The sequence below is a fragment of the Engraulis encrasicolus genome, chromosome 24 (genome assembly GCF_034702125.1).
Source record: "Engraulis encrasicolus isolate BLACKSEA-1 chromosome 24, IST_EnEncr_1.0, whole genome shotgun sequence".
NCBI lineage: Eukaryota > Metazoa > Chordata > Actinopteri > Clupeiformes > Engraulidae > Engraulis > Engraulis encrasicolus.
In genome coordinates this window covers 845108-863882 of record NC_085880.1, presented here as the reverse complement: position 1 = coordinate 863882, position 18775 = coordinate 845108, and the positions used below count along the sequence as shown (strand labels likewise).

Sequence of the window (18775 nt, the reverse complement as noted above, 5' to 3'; positions counted from 1 at the left end):
AGGAGAGGAGGCAGAGGAGGAGAGAGGGAAAGACAGAGGAGAGGAGACAAAAGGAGAGAGGAGAATATACAAGAGGAGAGGAGTGGAGAGGAGTGGATAGGAGAGGAGACAAGAGGAGAGGAGAGGAAAGGAGAGGAGAATAGACAAGAGGAGAGGAAATGAGAGAGGAAAGGAGAGATGAGGCCAGGCTGTTCCCTCCCCGCTGCTCTGCTAATGACTCTGACCTTAGCATGCATCAGCAGCGCCCTGCTAAAGGTCCCAAGCGCTCCCCTCTGCTGACTGTTTGGAAACACACACACACACACGCACGCATGCACGCACGCACGCACGCATGCACGCACGCACGCACACACACACACACACACACTCTAGCGCGCACACACGCACATGCACATGCATACACACACGCACACACACACACACACACACACACACACACACACACACACACACACACACACACACACACACACACACACACACACACACACACACACACACACACACACACAGGCAAGCAAACAACAGCTCATACCAGTCCGGTTCATACATCATAAACCAGTCACCAGTCACAGCTGTGATCAATACTAGATGAATACACAAAAGAAATCTTTATTTGTGTCAGTGTTAGGTGGTTATGAATGTGGAAGAGAGCTAGTACAATCTATTGTTCCCTCTGTCTCTGTAATACGAGGCTTTCCTCCATCACTGTTTGTTCTTCGATAGAGTCTGTTATCTTTTGACGGTGTCCTGTCACAAACTTGCCCTAGCGAACGACTGGCTATTGATTAGATGTATTCATTGTGTCGTAAAAGCAACAGTAGCAACTGCTCTCTGTTTCCATGGGGAAAAAGAATATTCATGCATCAAAACACAGATATGGATTGAGGGGAACTTTAGTTCCTTACTTGCTCGTTTCTAGTTCTAATCCCATTTCTAGTGAAATAGAATACTGAGGCTCTGCACTGTTTTACAGATAACTTCAGTCAATTTCAACATACAGTTGTAATGCTGACACTACCCTGGACTTGTCAGTACCTGAGTTTTTTGTTTTTTTCTTCTCAGCCTTTTCCAAGATCTTGGACATTGTAATGGGGGCAGCTGTATGTTTACATTTCAAAACATCCAAAAGGTTATGCAACATCAGCAGACAACTAGCAAACAGTGGTACCTTTTGGGAAAATATTTGGAGTAGGCCTATGTTCATTTAAAAAAAATGTAAACAAACGCTGCCCTCATTAGAATAGCTCATATCTTGGGAAGGGCTGAGACGAAAAATGTGGCATCACCGGGTACTGATAGGGTGGCCATCGGTCCGTTTTTACGACCTGTTCACGACATCCGTGTGTCCCTCTCTTTGTCTTTCCTTTCCTCCTAGCCTTTTGCTTATGGCCTCGAGCTGCGAGGCAACGTCATCGACGCAAAATAGACCTTGATAGTCGGTCGCGTTTCCGATATCTGCGGCCGCCATGTTACTCCAGATATAGGCTAACTCTCGCCCAGCGAATTAACTGTATTGCTGTCGCCTTGTGTCGGGGAAACCTCCGTGCAATAGCCATATATGAAGTTCATTAACTGACTGTATAAAAGTTAAATAAGGCAACTATATTATTGCCTACTGTCTGTTTCCTATTTTTTCCTGCACTGTTGGCAACGCATTGGCCTAGTGCAATTAAGTTTGTCCGCTAAATACCTTTACAACGATACGAGGGTTCTCACAACTTTACAAACAGGGCAAAGAAACGTCTTTCTGCACGGGCGCTGTCTGTATTTTGAGCTCGTGTTGTTGGTTATCCAGCGTCTGCGTGTAAAAAAGGTTGACAAAAGCGGTTTGCCTCCCTTAAAACACAGCTGATAATAGGCCTACTTCTGACCAACTTTGAATAAAGTAAATCAAATTAATGGTTGGCTATTAGGCCTACGAATGCACGACTACCCAAAATACATTTAAAAAAAAATATGAAATAGCCTACACAGACAACAACGGACGGATTTGTCTATCGTAACCTGCCGTCTGATACAATATTAAGTTAGTGGTGATGACTCCTTTATCGGAGTGAGGTAATGCAATGCGAAAATCCTTCCCCCCAAAAATATTGTTTTACAAGTAAAACTGTTGTTGGCAGCTGAGTTGTCTGAGGTAAGATGGCAGCGCTGTTCCCTGATTTCTGCCTACAGTTTAGAATGCCAACTTCACAATTTTCTCCACGGAGACGGGGATTCGGCAAGTCGAAGCAATGGGTGCGCGCGAGGACGCTAGGTTAGAAAGTTAAGGGGCGGGGTTGTCCGGCCGAAGTCCGGACAGCTGGTCACCCTACCTGGGGCCCTGTGTGCAAGTGTTCTGCCACTGGTGGCACACACCTCTAGACTGAGTAAACATCCATCTGCACACTGCAGCCGTATTCAGCAGAGATCCCAAAGACACAGACAGGGAGCGTGGCAAACTACGGTAATGGAAAAGCCCCATGAAGCCATGGAGCCGCAGGATGCGACCCCCGCAGTGGTGCATCCCTCTCAGGGTGCATCAGACTAATTTGAAGTGGATTCATGGCCATTCATCTGGCTGTCATGGTAACTAGAATCCCACACTTTCTTCACTTATACTCTTGGGCACCCTGCTGCTTAGTTTGTCTCGTTAAGACAGTCCCATTGAGAGAGAGAGAGAGAGAGAGAGAGAGAGAGAGAGAGAGAGAGAGAGAGAGAGAGAGAGAGAGAGAGAGAGAGAGAGATTGGACGGAATATGAAGTGAAAATTTTGGTTAGATTCAACAATTTGTTGTGTTCCATTTTATAAGCGAAGCAGAAACAACGACTACTGGTTTCCTTAAAAACGAAAAAACAAAACAAAAAAACGGTGAGGTGCAAGTTAATGTTATGTCACCAAATGCTTATTTGTCCTGCAGCCAATGAATTGAAGCAAAGGTGCCTGACTTTACATGAAAAAGGCTAATTCACCCAGGGAGAGAGAGTGGACCACCTTTTATAACTTTGAGTGCTTGGTTTTGATGTCTACCCAATGGCCTCTCTCTAAGCAGAGCAGAGTGGCAAGTCATGCCACTTTGGGTCTACTTGAAACCAACCCCTACAGTACCTCTCCCCATACTCATAGCCGTAGCCCTGCTTCTACCCCTATCGCTACCTAGAGCATGTCTAGGAGGAGGGAAGTGCATGATTGAAGTGGAAGAGCCCATATGGATCCATTTCCTTGTGAAGCACAAAGGTTACCAAATACCGGCAGAGGTGTTGAACTGGACACTCTAATTTTCAGAACTCTGTGAAAGAGTGCACTAAAGCGAACGCAGGACCTTTGAATGACTACCTGTGGAAATGTCCCATTGACAAACGGTTCTACTGTACGTATCTCATGCCAATTCGTAGTGTAGTTGTCATTTGAAGAGCAAGTCACATGCAAAAGCATCATTGGAAAAGAGATAGTGGCATGGTAAATGCGATATTATATCATTGAGGTGACAGCAAGGTCAGAGAGATAGCAATGTGTCCTGGTTAGCATCCCCTGAATTGATTTGGTGATCAAAGGTTTGTATGGGCAAAACCATGGGATGGATAATTAGTGGGATCCTTATACATGGGTTCTAAATTTTGTATATAACCTGACTGCGCGAACCTAGCTGCGCACAACTCAACCTCTGACTGTTGGAAACCGCTGTCGGTCAAAAAATTAGCTCACGTGGTTGGCTGCCTGTGTCTTGCCCCTCCTCATAGCATCGTGTTGATAAACACTGAGAACCCATGTATATCACCACAGCGCCCAGCCTATCATCAACTCTTTGTGTTGTTGTTGTTCCATTACAATGTGACTCTGTGATGAAGAAGTTATCCCTTTGTATATACACAAACTCCACTCCTGCGAATGTCTCTTAACACCTGTCCAACAAAGTCTTGCTTGCACTGTGTTGTATAATTGTAACTGTTGAGGTGTATTTTGTCTGGTCTGGTTAGTATGCAGGCTTTGCGAGCGTCTTGCAGTAATTTGTGTAGAGAGAGCTATCATTATTAATTCATGTTTAGAGGTGGTTTGTAGCTAACAACGTGAGGGCGGCTACTGGTTGTTGACAGCATTATGAGTCAAATTCTTTCCTATCATCTTTCTCCCTTTCTTCCTCTCTCTCTCTCTCTCTCTCTCTCTCTCTCTCTCTCTCTCTCTCTCTCTCTCTCTCTCTCTCTCTCTCTCTCTCTCTCTCTCTCTCTCTCTCTCTCTCTCTCCCCTTGTCTTCTGTCTCCTCCTCCTCCTCCTCCTCCTCCTCTTACACTAATGTTTGTGGTGGGAGTTGGCATCTGACTTGACTCATTTTTCTTCAGCCATCTCCTTTTCACTTCATAAAAAGGCTAGAGGATTGAGAGAGAGAGAGAGAGAGAGAGAGAGAGAGAGAGAGAGAGAGAGAGAGAGAGAGAGAGAGAGAGAGAGAGAGAGAGAGAGAGAGAGAGAGAGAGAGAGAGAGAGGGTAAGGAAGAGACAACTACTTGTGCTTAACAGTCAGTGTCATGCGTCTTTGTGTGGTGGCAGCAGGTTTAACTGCAATAGAGCTGATTGGTTTGAATCCCAGCCCCCTCTGGAGAATAGCAGAGCACCGCAGTCAGCAGAGAGATAGAGAGAGAGAGAGACAGAGAGAGAGAGAGAGAGAGAGAGAGACAGAAAGAGACAGAGACAGAGAGAGAGCGAGAGAGAGAGAGAGAGAGAAGAGAGAGAGAGAGACAGAAAGAGAGAGAGTCAGAGAGGAGAAAGAGAGAGAGAGAGAGAGAGAGAGAGAGAGAGAGAGAGAGAGAGAGAGAGAGAGAGAGAGCGAGAGATCGATCAGAAGGAGAATGAGAATGAAAGAGAGAGAAGGGAGACAAGTGGAGATAGGCAGCGTGTCTCGAATGTGAACAACATAGCGACCAATTAGTGTCCATCGTTCACATACTGCATTTATGACCGTTATTTGGGCATCGCCTGGGTACGGGGGAATTTTCTGCGTGAACACTCTACGCACTTAAACATACAGTGGTGCCAGAAGTGCACAACTGCCCCATTTGAGACACACTGAGAGACTTGCAAGAGAGACAGACAGACAGACAGACATACTCTGCACGTACATGTACACACACACACACACACAGACACACACACGCGTGCACACACACACGCACCCACGCACGCACGCACCCACACACACATACAACCATGAACCACAGTGCTCGCTCACAGACGGGCTGCAGCTGATGAAATTGTGCTCACATCATAGTTTGGCGTCATGAAGGAGGCTTGCTCTTCACAACACAAGCATGCTCACACACAGATAAGGGAAACAAACACACATGCACACGTGTGCGCGCGCGCACACACACACACACACACACACACACACACACACACACACACACACACACACACACACACACACACACACACACACACACACACACACACACACACACACACACACACACACACTTTTTCATATGAAAACATACATGTATATGTATGTACATGTCCTAGGGCTCACTTGGAAAAAGAAGCAACAGCCACAATGTGACTATAGTAAAATAAAGGAGAAAAAAAGTACATTCACAGGCACAGCTGTACTCACACACTGAAAGGCGCAAACGTAGGCTACATCTATTTAGACACACTACGAAGACAGGGGTGCATACACATATACAAAGTACACCCACACGTTCGTGCGGTCGATGCATTCGTGGTTGTGCATACATTCAAGATGCATAATGTGCTGCATCAGACACAAACAGGTATGCATGCACGGACGCACGTGCATGCGCGCACACACACGCACGCACGCACGCACGCACGCACGCACACGCACACGCACATGCACACACACACGCACACACACACACACACACACACACACACACAGGGTTTTTAATCTGGTGTGGTTAGAGAAGTGAGCCGAGAACAGGTGATGACTAAATCTGACAAGCGTCTTACACCATCAAACAAATCTCTGGATGTCTAGCTAGCTATGCTCTCTGTAGCGCGGCAGCTCTCTGGGTAAATAACATTATTCTCTCCTTCTCTTTTTCTTTTTCTCTTTCTCTTTCTCTGTCTCTCTCTCTCTCTCTCTTTTTTCTTTTTGTCTTTCTCTGTCTGTCTGTCTCTCTCCCTCGTTCTCTTTGTCTCTCTCTCTCTTTCTCTGCCGCCTCTCTGACTGGGTTGTTATCTCTCTGTCTCTACCTCTATCTCTGTCTTTTGATCCATCTCTCTCTTTTTTCTCTCTCTCTCTCTCTCTCTCTCTCTCTCTCTCTCTCTCTCTCTCTCTCTCTCTCTCTCTCTCTCTCTCTCTCTCTCTCTCTCTCTCTCTCCATCTCTCTTTCTCACCCCCCCCTCTCTCTCAGCTCCTTTCTTTAGCTGTCTCTCTCTATCCATTTCATCACAGCCAACATCTCTTGTTCTGCTATCCCTTTTGTGCTCTTCCAATCACTTCTTCTCTCTTTCTGTCTCTCTATATCACTTCCTGCTCTCATTTTCTCCCCCATCTCTCTCTCTACACTCTCTTATTTCACATCATGCACTCTTGCTTTCTGGTATCTTCCCTCTGTGCTCTCACTTGCTATCTGCATTTGCCGCTGATATATCCCTCAATGTCTGAGCTTTCAAGGTTTGCAGTATTGCACTGTCAGATGTGTAACACTTGAACAATGCCATTTCATGATTTGTTTTATAAAGTAATATGCAATTGAACTCAATCCAATATTTGATGCACTCACAAACTCAGTATACTGTGAATATGTTTTCTGCACTGACTGACATGATGCACTCACAAACTCAAGATGCTGTTCTGCACTGACTTCACATAGCACTAATAACCACATCAACAAACTAAAGCAGTCAGGGTCTGATATCCCTTTCAGATACCCAAACGTTATTCTAGTCAGTGTATTCACCATAGAGAAAGTGACCATCGACACAAAACAAAGTGGCAGCTTGTAGATCGTTAGCAAATGTCATCACGTTGTAATCGTTCATGATGTAATTGTGAATCGATCATAAATCAATTGCTCATTTCTGTGTGTCTGTCTGCATGGATGATTCATTTGGACATCATCATCATCATCATCATCATCATCATCATCATCATCATCATCATCATCATCATCATCAAGCCCATTGGCAGATGGCTCTATTTCACCAGTGATGAGCTCAGGCCTCCCAGGTCAGGGGACATTGGGCCTGTGAGCTCAGATATGGACTGCTAGTCATGTCAGACTTCATTAACTCTGTATTGTATTGCTGTTAATTTTTGTTAATTAATGATGATGTCCACAGGTACTGTGGAGACCATTCATCTGTGCGAACAGCTCCCTCTTCTCTTCTCTTCTCTTCTCTTCTCTTCTCTTCTCTTCTCTTCTCTTCTCTTCTCTTCTCTTCTCTTCTCTTCTCTTCTCTTCTCTTCTCTTCTCTTCTCTTCTCTTCTCTTCTCTTCTCACATATCCTCTATACCCCCTCTGATTTTCTATATTGTATTCTGTCTATACCCATATATATCTTTCTCAAACTCTCTCTTTCTCTACGTTAACTGTGCACAGTGACTACGCTGTACACATTTTTACTAAATTAAATGTATGACAATATGTAACGACCTCCCCTCTGTCTCCTCCTCCCCTCTGTGTGTGTGTTTGCCTTGCAGGCTTTGAGGAGTGAGTGAAGATGGGAGGGCCTTGGCTATGGGTATGGCTGGGCACGTGCATCAGCATTGGCATCCTCTCTCCATCTCCGCTCTCCATCGTCTGGGCCCAGGACAATGAAAGTGAGAGCTATGCATCCCACCACACAATGCCTATGCACACCTATGGGGAACAGAGGGGAGGGATGAGGGTAGCAGGCCATAGAGTCAAGTGTGATGTATCCAACACAGCACCTATACTCATGAACGGCCATCCGGGTACTTGGCTTGTAAATGTGCGTTACGCCCCTTTATGGGTGAAAACAAACCGAATGTCTCATCAACTTACATGTTACATTGGCTTGCCTAAATGAACACAGTCCATGCATCAGCCACGGCTGTTTGGCTATATTATTGGAACAGCCGGCAACACAACACGGTTTTGGCATGTTGCGCGTGAACAACGCTAGTCTACAGGTCCGTATCTTTCGTTTATTAAATCACCAATTGACTTGCATGGGCTGTTTTCCCCCACAAATGGGCGTAACGCACATGGAAAACGTCACACCGTTCATGAGTATGGGGAACAGAGGGGAGGGGTGAGGGTAGCAGGCCATAGGGTTAAGTGTGATGTATCCAACACAGCACAACAGTGGGGAGGGGTGAGGGTAGTGGATTGCAGGGTTTTGTGTGATGCATCCCACCTATCATGTATAGGGAACAGAGGGGAGGGGTGGGGGAAGCAGGCCATAAGGTTTAGTGCAGTGTTTCTCAAACTTTTTCCGACCAAGGACCACTTAGTCCCCCCAAAAATGTTCAAGGACCACCTGTTAACTGAATTGACAGTTGACGGGTGCTAATTTGACACTGCTAATTTCGATGCAGATCACATACCTTTTATTCAAGTCTGTCTTATTGTGGTGAAAATGAGACTTCAGCTATAGCATTGCAATACTGTTACAAATGTAGCCTACTGCTAGCTTGTCTTGGAAAAATAGAAATCCCCTTGTGGACCACCTGAGCTCTGTCGTGGACCACTAGTGGTCCCCGGACCACACTTTGAGAATCACTGGTTTAGTGTGATGCATCCCGCACAGCGCCTATGGGGAACGGAGGGAGGCGAAGAGGACAGGCAGTAACAGAGTTTACTAGCTATATCAACAAACTCAAGTAGTCTGGTATCACTTTCAGATATCCAGACGCCATTCTCTGGTAAGCGTGGCCACCATAGAGGAAGTGAACATGTTACCATCGACATAAAACAAAGTGGCAGCTTGTAGATCGTTAGCAAATGTCATCATGTTGTCATCATTCATGATGTAATTGTGAATCGATTATCAATCAATTGCTCATTTCTGTGTGTCTGTCTGAATGTATGGTTCATTTGAGTACTGCATAGTGGAGTAAATACAAAAGTGAAACTATCTTTCACTTGGTGATGTCAGCACGGAAGTTTGGATGAGATGGAAGGGGGATTCTTTTTTTAAATAACTCCTCTATTATTAACCCGTTAAATCACGTTATAAATGTTATATACAAGTGCATTACTAAAGGCCCTCTGTTATGTCATAGTAGAGTAGTACTTTGGTAATTAACTAACTAAAACTTTCAATGTCTATTACAGCGTGCCACTGACGGTACGGAGTGCATTATGGGACTATGCTGAAAGGCAGTAATGCTGGGACATTACTTGTCAAAACTTTTGCCAAAAGTTTTGAAATGGAATGCATATAAACTCTTTTATTTTGTGACAAAATTGATTTATTTTTCCTGTTTCAACAAAAGGACAATTGTGCTGAAACTGCCAGCCAGATCACAGGAAAGCGTGCAATGAAACAAGCTCACTCCCCGTCTCTTTATTACTGTATGGGCTCAAGCTAGCCACAGATGTTGGTGCACTTAATCATGTCTTATTTACATGACAACGCAACTTTACCCCCACCGAGTGTTTTTAATATTATGGTGTGCTGCACTTTGCAGCTAAACAATACTTTACGGCCTTGGTTGGTGATTAAATATTTTATCAGCCAAATGGGGAAGTGGGCGCACGTCAGTAGGCCTTCCAATCGTTATGGCTATGGGTCCCTCAACAATGCATTCTGGGCATGAACTTGGTAGTGTAGTGCAGAGAAGAAATAGCAAACACCCACTGCTCTCTGCCTCCATTCTTTCTTTGATCTGAAGTTCAAGTGAGGACGGGGCACATTGTGTAGCTGTAATATTTGTACTGATCTGCTGATGGTGTATGTCATGTCCTTGTGACTCTGTTTACTGAGGCATTTATGGATGATACAGCGGCTACATAATGCATAAAGCAAGTGCATAAAGATGAAATTGTACGCACTCACGCACGTACGCACGCACAGACGGATGCACACACTCACGCACGCACGCACGCATGCACACACACACACACAAAGTATGTGCTGGAAAGAAAGAGTGTTATGTGTTGATTTATAGTCTGTGTGTGTGTGTGTGTGTATGTGTGTGTGTGTGTGTGTGTGTGTGTGTGTGTGTGTGAGTGAGTGTGTGAGTGAGTGAGGGAGTGAGTGAGAGAGGGAGGGAGTGAGAGGAGAGAGAAAGAGAGAGAGGGAGAGAGAGAGAAAGAGATAGAGAGAGAGGGAGAGCTAGAGAGGGAGAGAGAGAGAAAGAGAGAGAGAGAGAGGGAGAGCGAGAGAGAAAGAGAGATAGAGAGATAGAGAGATAGAGACAGAGAAAGAGATAGAGAGAGAGAGAGAGAGAGAGAGAGAGAGAGAGCATGATTCATAAGAGAGACATCTAAAAGACTTGTCCAGTGTCCAATGTTCATAGCCACGAGCAGGAGGCCTGGGCTGGAGGGCTGTACATGTATTATTGCTCAGACAAAATAGGCAATTCAATCATTCCTCTGAATAGCTTTAAACTCCCCTTGCCAAAGTGGTATCCCCGTTGCTTTCACAGCAGTCTCACAGTTCTATTCAGTCCCTGGAGAGGCTTGTTTTAAAGATTGAGTAGGATATCATTTTTGAATGAGATGACTGTGCCCTTTGCTGGACCCAGGGCCCTGACTGGACTGTCAAGCTTTGCAGAGCGCACCCCCCCCAACACCCCCCACACCCCCCATATGAAGGCACAGTGTGTTATCCATTTAGCAGGTGTACTCAGGTGGAGGAGCATAGATGGAGCCCAGAGAGGGTTTGCAGACTTAGAGAGCAAAGTAGGACGGCGGCTGTGCTGTCCGGTGCTGTGCGGCACGCCACACCATGCCAAAGGCAGAATTTCACACAGTTTCTCCTCAACCAGACCTGGCTGGTTCAGACAGGCCGGAGGGGGGATGTTCCCAAAAATATCCCCCCGATTCCCGGTCATAGTCCACCCCGAGCATCCCCGCCACCCCCGCGAACCCACCCACCATCTGAACAGTTTTAAAATAATAATAGCTCAACAGTGGATGAACATTTTTGGCAACGGCAGAACATTTTTTAAACAAATATGGTGGGGGGGGGGGGGCGGGGTGGTACAATCAACAGAGCATATAAAAACAGAGTTGGCAACCGCAGCATTTTGCATTTTGACACGTACCTCGGAAGAGGTTCTTTTAGTCGGCCGGTGTGCTTTGGAGTGCTCTGGATGAGAGCCCGCTAAAGCAAAAAGCATTTAAGCATTGTGATTATATTTACCAGGAAGCAGGAGAGATAATAACGATCGCACATCAGATGGCTTTAGCAGATGTTGGGAGAACAGTGCAGTGTCATCGTCAGTCTATTATGTAAAATGATAATGTTCTGCAAGGGGGCCATTATGGAGGCATAAGCCCTGGCAGTGATAGAGAACATTGTCTCGCTTTAATACATGGATGTTTGCCAAAAACAAGTGCTAATAGAGGGTGAGAAACTTTGTTGTAAATATTTTGTTGCCACTTCATGGCTTCCACCGCTGGAAATTCATTTCTGTTCATCGAGAAAATTCCTCAAGAAAAGTCCTGCTGCTAAATAATCCCTTTCAGCTTATTGTATTGTTGACATTCCATCTCAATATAACACAGAGACTGTAAGCAGCGATGGAGCATGTTATACCTTTTCATCATACAAAAATATTCAACTTTTTTTGTAGTGGCCCATTCACTAGGACGGGGGTTCCCAACCTTTTCCAAATAGGGGCCCACTTGAAATGTTCACAAATGTTCAGGCACACCTCTGACCCAGTACACAATACAACTTAATAGGCTACAGTCAACAGCAACACACACAAATATTATTTTGATTTTTAGAAAAGGATTTCAAGGACCACTTGGAATACCGTCAGGGCCCACCAGTGGTCCCTGGCCCACAGTTTGAGAATCACTGCACTAGGATGTTTATTAGGCTTCTAAAGATCTTTGTATGAAGTTCAAATGTAATGTACGTATATTCAAGTTACTTGTAGGTTCAGGCATTTAGCATTCAAAGCCATATGGTGGAAACAATAGCTGTTGTTACATTCTTCTCTCGACAAACTATTTTACTGTTGTTCGATCCCCTACTCTAAACGTGGGCAGATTTGTGCAGAGATATTATGTATTTTGTTCCAGATTCAAGTAAGTCAATGATTTTATCTCAGATTTAAAATAAATGTAGGCTACATACGTATGTGTAACTGTGAAGGGTTGGCAATACAGCACGAATGTGTCAGTCTAGTGAGCGTGGGGGAGTGAGTACAGTACAGTATGTGATAACGTCATGGAGATGAATATTGCATGGGAGAGACAGTAGCTATGGTAAATGAGGTCAGGTCAATGAGTCCTGTCACAGGTACAACTACCACCAGCCACCTGCTGACAATCCTTTCACCTATCACCCACTAATCCACTCGATTCTCTCGGCCTCTCTATCTCTGTACTGTTTCGGGCTCTCTATCTCTGTCCCTGTATCTCTATGTTTATTCACTGCGTGCTGATCGACTACTTCTCTCCCTCCCAATCCTGTTGCATATGCTCTCTCTCTCTCTCTCTCTCTCTCTCTCTCTCTCTCTCTCTCTCTCTCTCTCTCTCTCTCTCTCTCTCTCTCTCTCTCTCTCTCTCTCTCTCATCCACCCACTCTTGTCTATTCTCTGTGCCTCGAGAGACAGCCTACAAGACTGTATGCATGCAAGAGGAAGGCTTGTCCTTACATTCCTTCTCACTGTTGTAGGGTCTTCCCTTGGTCTGTTTTAAGGTTGTGTGTGTGTGTGTGTGTGTGTGTGTGTGTGTGTGTGTGTGTGTGTGTGTGTGTGTGTGTGTGTGTGTGTGTGTGTGTGTGTGTGTGTGTGTGTGTGTGTGTGTGTGTGTGTGTGTGTGTGTGTGTGTGTGTGTGTGTGTGTGTGTGTGTACACGCACACACACACACACACACACACACACACACACACACACACACACACACACACACACACACACACACACACACACACACACACACACACACACACACACACACACACACACACATACGCACGCACAAAGGCACAGACGCACACATGCACACACACTTTCTTTGCAACTGTTCTCTCTTGGCTTGACAAAGCACACACACACTCTGCCGACTGGAGTTACTGCAGCCCCCTTATTCACCTCTTGTCATGTTTAGAAATCCCAATGGCGTGGTGGTGTGGACATGGTGTTTATTGCCGTTAGAGATGGACTAATATGGGGTCGTGTGGGGACATGGGAGTAGTACTTTTGACAAACTGCAGGGTCACTACAGTCTAGCATGTAGCTGAGGCCATAAATAATCTTGGATGCTCTTGTAAAACTTCAGTTTTATTCTGCTGGGGTTAATTTCTCAAAAGAGAAGCTGTTAGCCTGTTAGCAACTTGGGTAGTTGCCAATGGGAAAATGCATTGAAAACAGCAAGTAGCTAATGTAGTAAGCAACTTTGGTTTTGAGAAATTGACCCCTGGCACGGTAGCCTTAACTCATAGCACTTATCCTACACAATCATTCCGATCTGAAAGACAGCATTGACGGCAGTGCCGAAGTGCTAGCCTGAGATAGGGATCCAATCAGAGAGAGGAGGAGGATGGGAAGACAACGCAGACTACTCAACAAACTGAAAGCTGTAGTTTGTTTGAATACAACTGATACAATTGCCTATGGGCTACATAAATACCTATTGATACTTTCGTAACGATGAATAAATGGGCATCGGCGATCAGTAATGGGCAATGGGTGAACCACTGCTCCCCTACAAGAAATGTTAACAGAGGGTCCCAGACAATGTCTCACATGTGGTATTAAGAGTTTAACGATAGCCAGGCAAGGAATGCCGCCTAAAAGTTCAATGCCGACTAAGCGTTTCAATGTACACTCCAAATGACTGGCAAGCAGATTAACACGTTGCTTATTGGTTTAGGCACCTAAGCTAAGGCAAATGCTTTTGTTGAGGGTAACAAAGGCTAGTGGCAAACAGAAACGTTTGTGTTGAACTGCATTTGTTATGACTGACTACACTGTTTATACCCTGGTAAATAAATTAGAAGTTAAGGTGTGTACATCCACAAGACAGTAGTCCAGGTGCCGCCAAACAACAATAAAAGATGGTGTGAGAGAGTGGACTCCAACAAAAATGTAACAAACAAACATTAGTCAGTATCTGGTTAATCTGGCTGTAGCGAGGCATGTTTGACCATCAGATAACTGTGAAGCAAAACTTTTTCAGCAATATGTTGTTTTTGAAAACCCTGCTTGTCCTCATTTTATTTGTCAGATTTAATCGGATCGACAGGCTTTGCGATGTATATTCAGTCCTGGCCAGCTGAAGTTAGCAATGTTTACCCTGACTCTGGATTTAGTTTTTATCTGATCAAATGCAGAACCACTGTCTGAATTCCATCACTTTTCTGCAGATCTTATTTCCTAGCCCCAGGCACATTAAATGGTAATCATAAGTCAGGAATAAAACAGACAGGCACTTACTATCTTAAATGTCATATAGAAGCGGTAAATCTTGTTTAATAAGCCACTACAGAACGAGGCAGAACTCTGTCAGATTGAGATGAGCGGCCATTAGGATTTTTAACCGTCATTATACAAAAATATTTGGCCTCTGAACCTTTCAGAGTCAATGGGATACTCATCAGCATTCTAAAGAGCTATATAATAATCGGACGTAAATGTCAGGCGCATTCCAGACAAATTACAAGTTTGAATGCCGAAATGTTAAAGTTCAGGACTGACTGAGAAGCCCACTTCTTTGCTCCCTCTTCATTCACACAGCACCTTAACTAAATCTGACTTACATAATAATTATCCACCGATTTCATGTATGGTAGGAGGTGGTTGGGAGAAATATTCACTCAAGGTGGATAAAAGTATGGGTATTTTGGGCTTGTGAAAGGTCACGAGGGGTAGTGGATTTATTGTATTATTTTTTACAATCATTTTAATTTCAGGGCGGGATTCCATTTCCCCTCAACTGGAGCATATACTGCCTTGCCTTGCCTTGCCATATAGTAAAATACTTGATGCTGCGGTGCTTATCCCCCCACTTACTGGATTGATATTTATTTATTTATTTTTTACTGTAGACAGAATGAGGGGAATGGAGATGCTTCCTCTTCAAAACAGTAGTAAATAAACAAATAGTAAACATTTAACCAAATGCCTTTTCTGCGACTGTGAAAATCTATCTCCTGAAAAGATTCATGGTAGAAATTTCCATAAAGCCGTGTGTGTTGTTTCACTGTAATCATGGCCCTACATCGGCAGAGCAATACATTTCTCTACCTCCCTACAGGCAACATGCAAGATTTCCAGCTAGATTTGTCAGAACTTTGCGTGTATATAGTTTTTTGTTTCCTCCCCTCATCCAAAATAAATTGACCGGCTTTAGGTGAAATCAAAAGTCTATTTAGAGAAAAAAAAAAAACTTTGGCAAATTGTATATTGTTTGAAAAACAAAATATTTGAATAGCAGAACGCTATCTTTTTTCTCCAAGTAGGCTACAGAATCAGGGGGAGATGAGAGTCATACTTGGGAGATAGACAACAAACTGTCAGTGCATCTTGCCAACACCCTCCCAATCTCCTCCTGCCGAAGGAAAAAATAAAAAGAAGAGAATCAGGTCCTAAGTATTCCATCATCTCTGGTGTGTGGTGCAGCTCCCCACATCAGCCCCAGGTGATAAATCTTTCTTTAATTAAGAGTTAGCAGCCATCATCCCCGCGGCTCATCTGATTGCAACTGGAGATTATCCCGTGAGGTGGGGAATTATGCGGCAATGCAAACGAATGCAAATGTTGCACCGTCGCTTTGATCAGCAGCGCGATGAGGTCTTATACAGCTTGTCCTTGGGGACAGACTGACAACCAGTATCGGACAAATGGTGTTTTTCCACATGTTCTTCACTAACCACACAAGACTAGATTTATAGAATCATTCATTTACATTGCATTTCACTTATCAGCACTTCTATGCTTAGCATCTACAGCCCCTGCCCTAGAGCAATGTACTGTGTGGCTAGATGAGTTGCTGAAAGGCATTCAAATGGTGCCCAACTGACTGTGTCCAAACCAAAACAATCCCTAACCTGTCAGTGAGGAAATGTTTTTACACTTTTACTTTTACCAGTAATAACAAAACTACCCCAGCAAAAGGGGTCAAAACATGTTGGGATTTGGTCCCCACGTGGAGCGAGGGCCCCAGCATGTGGGTGTGCTCCAATAGCAGTGGCCTCACAGATGTAGATAGGTGTAGTACACACACACACACACACACACACACACACACACACACACACACACACACACACACACACACACACACACACACACACACACACACACACACACACACACACACACACACACACACACACACACACACACACACACACACACACACACACACACACACACACACACGACCATTAGTCTACAGTCTCAAAGCAGTATCCACTGCTTAGCATCAAATTTAAGTGAGGCTGTTCGGACTGTCTTTGAATTTGCCCATTTTTTTCCAGATGCATACCATTGATTTCTGAATACCTGATTCAATTCCAACTTGAGCCATGGAAATTGGATGCAAATTGGCCCAGACACAGAGAATTAAAGGGCTTTCAGTCTTAAATGGATTTCCTCGAAAGTGAGAATTGATACGTCTGTTTTTCTATTCGTTTCCCTAAAAATGATTAGAGAGCATCAGTACCTCGGAAAAGTGCATTAGCATTTCGAACAATTTCAGTCACCAGCTTTGTTTTCTCCTTCGGCTGTTTCTCTGCCTATTTTTCTGTCTCTCTGTCACCATATTCTTGAGTTTTGAATTTGATCCACCAAAAAAAGAAAAGAAAACCATTGGCCTTGAACTAATTATTATCCTGTTGTTGCACAATGTCCTTTTGAAATTAGAGGAAAGAGTATGTTTTTGTGTGAAATTAGAGCATTCATTTTCAAATGTATGTCAAGTATTCCCACTGAATGGGCTTTACAAAGGCTCTTTGTACTGTTCTCCTATAGACTATCGAGGGATCCTTTGCTGGGCACTCATGAATGGTTGTTCTTCTGATTCATAGTCCTTTCCCTTATTTGTTGTGATTGCTTCGAGCTAATGGGATGCCCATTATTCCTCAATGAATCCTAGCTGTCCGATATTCAGAAATCATTTGGCATTGTAAGAACAAATAGAAACTCGACACAGTCGTTGAAACCTCAACAATGCAGAGATACTCTCGGTTTACTTTGGCAATGAGCGCTGTTTGTGATTTAAGGCACGACCGGATTATCCAGGGTCAGGGCCAGCGTCACAGTGCCCAGGGGCACCAGCCATTTTTGACCAGTGAGGGGGCAAAGACACAAGACACAAACTTAGCAAATTTTGAAGGCCTACATAAAAGGTGCACCAGTGAGGTATAGTCTCCGGCGGCACCACATTGGCTTAATACGGTCCTGTTCTAAGGATGTTAATTACAACGTTTTCTGCTCAGTGGATTGTTCTACACTGGACTGCTCTACATCCATTTGCAGTGACTCTGTACACCACCACCTGTGCATCTTTCAATCTAGCCATTGGTCCTTGTATTGGAAATTGGTTTGTTTTTTGGAGAGTTTGCAAGTAGTATGCTACATCGGTCTGTTGATTTTGTTCTACTAAAATACTTGTGATTAGTAGTGAGTATGGCTAGTTAATGCGAACCACTCATTTCGACTTGCAATGCATACCTAACACAACTCTACCATTGTGCTTGTACTCAGCCTTGTCTTTTTTTCTTCAGTGTAATGCAGTAGGCTAAATGGTGTCGAGTGCTTCATTATCACACTGCAAAACTCCACTCAAGGCTTTTTTTTTTCAAAATCTTCTCAACTTCTACCTAAGGCCTGTTTTGGTATTCAGTTGCACTCTTTGGAGTTTCTTTATTCATACCGTACAGCAGGCTAAATGGCATTTCCAAATGAATAATCTAACCGGTACACACTGCCTGCTGCAGAATCCATCTGATCATCTTCCAGAGTAGCCTGTGGCTCTGCACTACGCAGACGACAGTGGATACTACACCCAGAAAACAGCACACATTGCACTGGGCAGTTGCACACAAACATCAAACAGCGGGGAGTGGAATGCTAGCAGCCCCGCAACAGTAGCGCATTGCAGGCGCTATCGTGCGCAGTTTGAGCTAACACACTGGCACAGTCATCGGTAACAATCACAAATACACAGTTGGAGATAACATGCTGGCACAGCCATTGATAACTATCACAAATACAAAGCTAAAGCTAGCATGCTGGCATTGTCATCGCTAACTTTCACAAAAACTCAGTTGGAGCGGATGTGCTGTCACAGTCACCGCTGCTAACTATCACAAACACTGACCGTCACGATTACAGTAGTGCACCAACACGGCTGCTACAGCTAGGAACACAACAGCATTGACGGAGGCTCTATGAATACACAACAGAGCACACCTGTGCACCTGTTCAAGGGTCAATCATGTATGGGGGATTGTGTGTCACACACACACACACACACACACACACACACACACACACACACACACACACACACACACACACACACACACACACACACACACACACACACACACACACACACACACACACACACACACACACACACACACATTGATTCATAACATAGGCTGATCACGTTACCCACTGTGCTTTTGTTGGAGCTACTGAATATGAAGTGAGTGATCATGTGGCTTTGG

The 18775-nt window shown here is 44.4% G+C and overlaps 1 long non-coding RNA gene across 1 annotated transcript in view; it reads left to right on the top strand.

The window, feature by feature from the left end:
• LOC134441208 (uncharacterized) overlaps window positions 1-18775 on the top strand; it is a 62149-nt gene that overhangs the window by 23680 nt on the left and 19694 nt on the right. Inside the window, exon 2 of the long non-coding RNA XR_010033119.1 lies at window positions 7646-7765. This is a non-coding gene — a long non-coding RNA (uncharacterized LOC134441208). The remainder of the gene's footprint in view (window positions 1-7645; window positions 7766-18775) is intronic.